The 9,518-nt window shown below is 44.9% G+C and overlaps 1 pseudogene; it reads left to right on the top strand.

Moving 5' to 3' along the window:
* Positions 1-6,357: 6,357 nt before the first annotated feature.
* Positions 6,358-7,925, top strand: LOC136579838 (small ribosomal subunit protein uS2-like; annotated as a pseudogene).
* The last annotated feature ends 1,593 nt before the right edge of the window (positions 7,926-9,518 follow it).

Below are 9,518 nucleotides of genomic sequence, written 5' to 3'. Positions count from 1 at the left end.
CCTCCGCCTCCATCATACTTTTGAAGGACTCCGTTTCCGCAACCCTATACGGCAGCATCTCAAGGCTGATAAATTTGGCTATGTGGACGGTTAACGCTTGAGCGTGCGGGTGCGTGGCGGCGTACTTGCGCTTGCGCTCAAAGACTTGCGCTAGCGACGGCTGGACGGTGCGGTGCGAGACATTGGTGGATGGGGCCGAGGACAGCGGAGGTGAGGGTGTGGGTGCAGGCCAGGAGACGGTAGTGCCTGTGTCCTCAGAGCGGGGTTGGATCTCAGTGGCAGGTTGGGGCACAGGGGGAGAGGCAGCGGTGCAAACCGGAGGCGGTGAACGGCCTTCGTCCCACCTTGTGGGGTGCTTGGCCATCATATGTCTGCGCATGCTGGTGGTGGTGAGGCTGTTGGTGGTGGTTCCCCGGCTGATCTTGGCGCGACAAAGGTTGCACACCACTGTTCGTCAGGCGTCTCTGTGAAAAACTGCCAGACCTTAGAGCACCTCGGCCTCTGCAGGGTGGCATGGCACGAGGGTGTGCTTTGGGAAACACTTGGTGGATTATTCGGTCTGGCCCTGCCTCTACCCCTGGACACCGCACTGCCACTTGCAACCTGCCCTGCTGCTGCCCGTGCCTCCCCCTCTGAAGACCTGTCCTGTGTAAGCGTTGCACACCAGGTGGGGTCAGTCACCTCATCGTCCTGCTGCTCTTCCTCCGAATCCTCTGTGCGCTCCTCCCTCGGACTTACTGCCCTTACTACTACTTCACTGCAAGACAACTGTGTCTCATCGTCATCGTCCTCCTCACCCACTGAAAGGTCTTGAGACAGTTGCCGGAAGTCCCCAGCCTCATCCCCCGGACCCCGGGAACTTTCGAATGGTTGGGCATCAGTGACGATAAACTCCTCTGCTTGGAGAGGAACCACTGCTGCCCAATCTGAGCAGGGGCCCGAGAACAGTTCCTGGGAGTGTTCCCGCTCCTGAGCATGTGTCATTGTAGTGGAGTGAGGAGGCTGGGAGGAAGGAGGAGTAGCAGCCAGAGGATTTGGATTTGCAGCACTGGACGGCGCAGAACTGTGGGTGGATGATAGCTTGCTCGAAGCACTTTCTGCCATCCACGACAGGACCTGCTCACACTGCTCATTTTCTAATAAAGGTCTCCCGCGTGGACCCATTAATTGGGCGATGAATGTGGGGACGCCAGAAACGTGCCTCTCTCCTAATCGCGCAGCAGTCGGCTGCGATACACCTTGATCAGGAGCTCGCCCTGTGCCCACACCCTCACTTGGGCCTACGCGTCCTCGGCCACGTCCACGTCCTCTAGGTTTACCCCTACCCCTCAGCATGCTGTATTACCAGTGATTTCCCAGGCAGGTAATACATTGGCGCAAGCCAGCAGGACAAATACAATTTTTCCCTTTTTGGGAAACGGAGGGCCCACTGACTATATTCAATCAGATAAGATATGTGTTGCACAGAAATGCAGTTATATGAAGTGCAGCAGAGCAGTTACTTTTCCCAGGCAGGAAATAAATTGGCGCAAGACTGCAGGACAAATACAATTTTTCCCTTTTTTGGAAACGGAGGGCCCACTGACTATATTCAATCAGATAAGATATGTGTTGCACAGAAATGCAGTTATATGAAGTGCAGCAGAGCAGTTACTTTTCACAGGCAGCAAATAAATTGGCGCAAGACTGCAGGACAAATACAATTTTTCCCTTTTTGGAAAACGGAGGGCCCACTGACTATATTCAATCAGATAAGATATGTGTTGCACAGAAATGCAGTTATATGAAGTGCAGCAGAGCGGAGACTTTTCACAGGCAGCAAATAAATTGGCGCACGCCTGCAGGACAAATACAATTTTTCCCTTTTTGGGAAACGGAGGGCCCACTGACTATATTCAATCAGATAAGATATGTGTTGCACAGAAATGCAGTTATATGAAGTGCAGCACAGCGGTTACTTTTCCCAGGCAGGAAATAAATTGGCGCAAGACTGCAGGACAAATACAATTTTTCCCTTTTTTGGAAACGGAGGGCCCACTGACTATATTCAATCAATAATATATGTCTTCTGGCCCTGCCTACACAATTTTCTCCCTGTAGTATTACTGCAAGGCGCGATGCTCTGCAGACAGCCGATTTTGAAAAGAAAAAAATATGCAACACTGCTAACAGCAGCCTGCACAGTACTGCACACGGATAGATGTGGCCCTAAGAAGGACCGTTGGGGTTCTTGAAGCCTACACTCACTCCTAACACTCTCCCTACAGCAGCACCAGCAGCAGCACTTTCCCTCAGCTAACTCACCAGACATCTGAGCCGAGCCGCGGGAGGGGCCGACTTTTATACTCGGGTGACATCTGATCTCCCCAGCCACTCACTGCAGGGGGGTGGTATAGGGCTTGAACGTCACAGGGGGAAGTTGTAATGCCTTCCCTGTCTTTCAATTGGCCAGAAAAGCGCGCTAACGTCTCAGAGAGGAAACTGAAAGTAACCCGAACACCGCATGGTGCTCGTTAAGAGTAACAAGCATCCCGAACACCCTAATATTCGCACGAATATCAAGCTCGGACGAGTACGTTCGCTCATCTCTATTATTCTTCTATTTTTGATCTGTTCTGGCTTTAACGTTTATTACAAAGTAGAACTGCAGAAACCTGAATTTAATGGCTTTAGGAGATGAAGGTTGTTTTGTGAGTAATTCAGAAGAGGCATTACGAGAACTTTTTTTAAAGAGTTTTTTCAACCCCCACTCGCTACCCCCAAAAAGTCATAATGCTGTTGAAATTGCCCAGTATTACATGGCCTGTGCATCACTGTCTATCCTGAGAAATAAGGCCCCTGTGCTATGTATTTACTAGTATTCCAACATTTGTATACAGTGTAGACTCTAGAAAATTAAAACATCATATCTGAACTATCATATCATAACTACCAGAGTAACATCTGTTACAGGGGAAGTTGTCAATTAATTACACTGTGTTTACTAAGACCTAGCAGCTCTTTTTCTGCTCTGGGTATGTGTCCATCATTGGACCTATTACCGGAAACAATGCCACTGCTTCCCGTGTTAGTTAGCGTGTAAATACTGACTAAGAACAATGGCATACCTACCATAGATGCAGACCACACAACCGCCCATGAACTGACACAACTACAGTACTCTGCAAAAGTTTTGGGCGAAATGCTGCAAAGTAAGATTTTTTTTTCAAAAGTAGGAGGTATCTTATTGGTTTCAAGTTCATTCTGCAGCGGGACAACTACCCCAAACATTAAACCAATGTCATTACGATAGAACTATCTTCAGAATAAAGAAGAACAAGAAGTCCGAAACTGGGTGCAAATGTACATAGAAGAATTGATATGGTTTTGAAGGCAAAGAGTGGTCACACCGAATATTGAATTGATTTAAATTTCTCTTTGCAGCTCTTGCTGTCCTCCTGGTCTTTGGTTATATGTGGACAGCAGGAAACCAGGCAATCTGTCACATAGTGTTCTCACACTGTAATCCTGCTGTGATGAAAATGTAACATAACTCTATATATTTGTCAGTTTGGTTTGCTGCTTTACCGGGATGAGTCTTTCATTGCAGGAAGGAACTCAGTCAGGGTCTCTCTCTTATCCTTGGAGACTAGTGTCCCTTGTATCACTCCTGTCTGACCAAATTGGTTTCAAGAAGAAGTCAGATGCAAATTTGTCTATCCAAGTCAAGAATCCCCCATCACCAGCTGGGGTTGGGGGAACAAGAAGTTGGACTTTAAATATTCATTGGGTTTTCTCCTTGTTACCTGGCTGCTCAGTCCTAGACCAGGGATTTAATAATAAACCAGTATGCATTTAGAGTTCAGAATGGAAAGTATGAAAAACATACTGAACACTGAGACAGAGTCACTTTTGAAGAGGGTGGCTTTGTAGTTGCATTGTGCTCCATTTTTCCACCTCCCTTCAGAAATGAACACTTTAAAATGCTCTATAAGTTTTAGGTTTCTGTCTTTCTCAATTTTATTTGTATCACTGTTTAGCATTTATCTGTATGTCATATGATTTTGTCTTGTTTTTATCTTGAACACTTCATTTTCTGTATTAAAGCTTAAAACTTTAATAATCTTGGTCCCTCCTGTTCTGAACCTTTAAATGTGTGAGTATATTTGGGGGACTTCTGACCCTACATTTCAGGAGTGACAGCAGCACATATCTTGGGGTATATGGACTGTTTTGAGTTGTGATTTATGTTCAGCTTGCAAATTCAGTGGAGGTGAGCACAAAATTGAGTGAGAGAGGTAGATCAACCCCTTGCAGTTGCTGGAGAAGTGTGCGCATGACAAGCAGCACCATAGCTCTTATCAGTGAGTAATGTTGCAGTGTAAATGTACGTCCTAGCAGAGGGGTACTTAACGCAACAGGAGAAGGTACACTTACATCCTGGGGATAGAGTGAGATCAGGAGAGATCCCGCGCTATCCGGTTGCAGGAGCCAGCTGTCACGATTACAGGCCTCCGGCTGCAACACCAGGGTTGCATTGGAGCAGCGACCCCCGCTGTTAACCCCTTTCCTGCCGCGATCTATGTGATGTCATCGGACTCTCGCGATGTAATCACAGAGAGCCGGCGGGTTGCCATGGCAACAGGATACCAGCTGCAGGTCTCCTGCATTGCCATTGCCTATGATCACTATAACAAGTTATAAGGCATTGCAGAACAGAAGTCCTGCAATGCCTTATCATAGCGATCATAGGTGTGATTGTAAAGGTCCCCTACAAGAACATAAAAAGTGTAAAAAAAAAAGCTAAAAATAATGTTAAAAAAATGTTAAAAAAACCCTTTTTTGGGCTTTTTCCCATATTAGCATAAAGATATTTTTTTTAAAAATTAAAATCCCACATATTTGTAATCATCATATCCGTAACGACATGTACAATAAATTGAACATGCTTTATATCCTGCATGGCAAAAAGCATTAAAAAAAACTAAAAAACTGCGGCAAAATGCATATTTTTTTCATTTTGCCTCCCAAAAAACGCAACAAAAGTGATCCCAAAAGCCTTATGTACCCCAAAATGGTACCAATAAAAACTACAGCTCGCCTTGCAAAAAATAAGCCCTCACAGAGCTCCTTCCATGAAAAAAAATAAAAAGTTATAGGGCTTTAAATGCAGCGATTTAGAAAAAAAAATAATTTCCAAAAAAAGGGTTTTTATTGCGGAAAAGTAGAAAAACCTAAAAACAAATATAAAAATTTTAGTATCGTTGTAATTGCACCGAACCGCAGAAAAAATGTATAATGTCATTTATGCTGCATGATTAACGCTGTAAAAAAATCTATGGAAGAATTCATATGTTTTCTCTCCCTCATATCATAAAAAAAATTGATAAAAGTTTTACAATATAGTCAATGTCCCCAAAAATGGCACCAATAAAAACTACAGTTCGCCACGCAAAAAACAAGCCCTTATATATCGCGCCAATGGAAAAATAAAAAAGTTATGGCTTTTGAAAAATGGAGATGAAAATCTGCCAAAAATCATTGCGTTCTTAAAGGGGTTGTCCCGCGGCAGCAAGTGGGTCTATACACTTCTGTATGGCCATATTAATGCACTTTGTAATGTACATCGTGCATTAATTATGAGCCATACAGAAGTTATAAAAAGTTTTTCACTTACCTGCTCCGTTGCTAGCGTCCTCGTCTCCATGGTTGCCGTCTAATTTTCGCCGTCTAATGGCCAAATTAGACGCGCTTGCGCAGTCCGGGTCTTCTTATCTTCTCAATGGGGCTCCGTGAAGCTCCGTGTAGCTCCGCCCCGTCACGTGCCGATTCCAGCCAATCAGGAGGCAGGAATCGGCAATGGACCGCACAGAAGCCCTGCGGTCCATGGAGGGAGAAGATGCCGGCGGCCATCTTCACCGGGTAAGTAAGAAGTCACCGGAGCGCGGGGATTCAGGTAAGCACTGTCCAGTGATCTTTTTTAACCCCTGCATCGGGGTTGTCTCGCGCCGAACGGGGGGGGGGGGGGGGTTGAAAAAAAAAAAAACCCGTTTCGGCGCGGGACAACCCCTTTAAGTCCGAAATAGGCCATGTCCTTAAGGGGTTAAGGAATCCAGTTTGCAATAAAACAGAAGCTATACATCCTTGCACATACATCCAGTAAAGAAACACTATACATTACATATATATATAATTTTTTTTCTCTTGGAAGCTTGTGTGTGATGGCTGATTGATAAATGACATCCATCAAAGACATCTATTGTGGGCAATCAGGAAAAAACATTAAACATATGTTTTTTTTACATGGGAGCCTATGGTGACAGATGACCAATAGATGGCATCTATCAAAGACACCCGTTGGCTTTTCCACTCCACAGTTTTCAGGGAGGACCTCCATACAGTGTTGTTACAAGTTCCCTTCATAGCTTCCACAGGGAGTTCAACAATGTCCGGAGGTCTCGATGTCCTGCAGATGAAGGAGGAGGATGTCCTCAAGTTCCTGGCAGCAGGGACCCACCTGGGCGCACCAACCTGGACTTCCAGATGGAGCAGTACATCTACAAGAGGAAGAGTGACGGCATTTACATTATAAACTTGAAGCACATTTGGGAGAAGCTGCTACTGGCCGCCTGTGCCATTGTTGCCATAGAGAATCCAACTGACGTGTGTGATCTCCTCCAGGAATGTGGAGCTATGCCAATTGCTGGACGCTTCACACCCGGTACTTTCATCAACCAGATCCAGGCTGCTTCTGTGAGCCACGTCTACTGGCTGAAACTGACCCACGAGCTGACCATCAGCTACTTACAGAGACATCTTACATAAATATTCCCATCATTACCCTTTGCAATACAGATTCTTCTCTACTCTATGTGGATATTGCAATTCCCTGCAATAACAAAGGAGCCCATTCAGTTGGTCTCATGTGGTGGATGTTGGCCCATGAAGAGCGACTAAACTAATACATGGAAGGACGGGACTAGAATACCCAGAGAGGCATCAAACTTGGGACTATTTACTCTAGAAAAAAGACGGCTAAGGGGCGACCAAATAACTATGTATAAATACATGAGGGGACAATACAAGGATCTCTCCCATGATCTGTTTATACCCTGGACTACGACGGTAAAAAGAGGGCATCCGCTACGTTTAGAGGAAAGCAGGTTTCATCACCAACATAGAAGGGGATTCTTTACTGTAAGAGCAGTTAGACTGTGGAACTCTCTGCCGGAGGAAGTAGTGATGGCAAAATCCATAGAGGAATTTAAAAGGGGACTAGACGTCTACCTGGAGAGGAAGGATATTACAGGATATAAATCTTAGGTCAATTGTTAATCTGGGTATACAGGCAGGTAGGAACTATTAGGGGTTGATCCAGGGAACAGTCTGATTGCCATTAGGGAGTCGGGAAGGAATTTTTCCCCCAAAAGGGCTAATTGGCTCCTGCGTCTTGGGTTTTTTCGCCTTCCTCTGGATCAACAACACAGGAGGATAGACAGGCTGGACTAGATGGACATTGTCTTCATTCGGCCTTACGAACTATGTTACTATGTTATATAAGAGGCACAATATCTCATGAGCATCCATGGGAGATCATGCCTGATCTTTATTTCTACCGTGATCCAGAAGATATTGAGTAAGAGGTGCAGGCTGTTACTGAAAAGGCCACCACAAAGGAAGAGTACCAGGGTGAATGGACTGTTGCAGAATTTGCTACAAATGAGGCTGCTGACTTCAGTGCCTTCAGTGCCCATTCAACAGTTTACTGAACTCCTTGAGCTTGCTGCCACTTCCAAAGCTTTAGCAGGAGACTGGAGTACACAGCCCGCTAGCACCGATGACTGGTCTGCTGCCCCAACTGCTCAAGCTTCTGAGTAGGTCGGAACAATCACTGAATGGTCTTAAATAAATAGATCCCTTTTACTTCAGTGCCTCCTATGGCCCCATAATAAACATGTTCAAATGTAAAAAAAGATATCCGTCGGATGTATACATTTCTTTTTTTTTATCTTGTACCGCATATCTTGGAATATATTGAGTTAAAGGCCAAGTATGAGGCTGCATGCATTTACAAAAGGCATGCATTAGGGTAAAGTCCATTAATACAATGCTAATCAGTGGTTGCTCGTCGGTTAAGAGGTAGTATATCTTCAATATTTTAGGATAAGGTATGCAGTGTAAAAGGCAAGTGTTGTCTAATGTTTTTATATTACTGTAGCTTTCATGCATTATATATTAAAGTCACAACTCACAACTATTTTTGCCAGAATATCAATAATTGATGGCCTGGAGACTTCAACTGCTCAACTTAGGAACTGGTTAACGTTACTAAGGATTGCAAGTTTCCGATAGTTTACAGTACATTCACAAGTGATTTCATTTGCATGTTGATAGATTGTGGAAGGATTTTAATAATGCATATTGGATGTACAGAATGCAATAACTGAGCGGAGTTTTTCCAGCTTGTCATGGCAGGCATATCTTATTTTAACAAGCTATCTTATTCATCAAAGGAAAGTAATTCCATAATTCAGTCGTATCATGTGTTGGATGTAGCACCAAGACGTATCATGTAGGAAAAAAGAGAATAGAAAAGCTATCAAGCGGGCTGACTAACCTGGCTCATATGCAAACATAGGCAATGAATCCAGTGTGTAATCTATAACAGATGCTTGATGCTGCAGATAATGTTTAGGTAATATCTTCTATCAGTATCTGTGGTTTTCGGCTCTATATTAAAGGGGTTGTCCCGCGAAAGCAAGTGGGTCTATACACTTCTGTATGGCCATATTAATGCACTTTGTAATGTACATTGTGCATTAATTATGAGCCATACAGAAGTTATTCACTTACCTGTTCCGTTGCTGGCGTCCTCGTCTCCATGGTGCCGTCTAATTTTCAGCGTCTAATCGCCGGATTAGACGCGCTTGCGCAGTCCGGTCTTCTTCTTTTCTGAATGGGGCCGCTCGTGCCGGAGAGCGGCTCCTTGTAGCTCCGCCCCGTCATGTGCCGATTCCAGCCAATCAGGAGGCTGGAATCGGCAATGGACCGCACAGAAGACCTGCGGTCCACCGAGGGTGAAGATCCCGGCGGCCATCTTCACCAGGTAAGTAAGAAGTCACCGGAGCGCGGGGATTCAGGTAAGCACTATCCGGTTTTCTTTTTTAACCCCTGCATCGGGTTTGTCTCGCACCGAACGGGGGGGGGCTATTGAAAAAAAAAAAACCCGTTTCGGCGCGGGACAACCCCTTTAAGTTACATTTTTGTTTCTTTCCTATTACAATGAGGTGCTACAAAGTAAGTAATAGAAATATGTTCCATGATTCTTGCTGAACATTGCTGATGCAAAGGTCAATCCAAATGTATCAATGTATCTGTTTGTACGGCTCCTTAGAATACAGCATTAAATGACACTGTAACCAGAATGTTTGACAGATACCCTAAGAATACTAAGCCAGTGCTTTGCTTGGTAAGATGCTCTGGGCTGTGTGGTCTGCTCAGCTATTCAGCCTCTATTGAGATTTGGGGAGACTACCTTC

The sequence above is a fragment of the Eleutherodactylus coqui genome, chromosome 10 (genome assembly GCF_035609145.1).
Source record: "Eleutherodactylus coqui strain aEleCoq1 chromosome 10, aEleCoq1.hap1, whole genome shotgun sequence".
NCBI classification, from domain to species: domain Eukaryota; kingdom Metazoa; phylum Chordata; class Amphibia; order Anura; family Eleutherodactylidae; genus Eleutherodactylus; species Eleutherodactylus coqui.
Note: the sequence above shows the minus strand (reverse complement) of the source record. Positions and strands in the feature narration are given on the sequence as shown.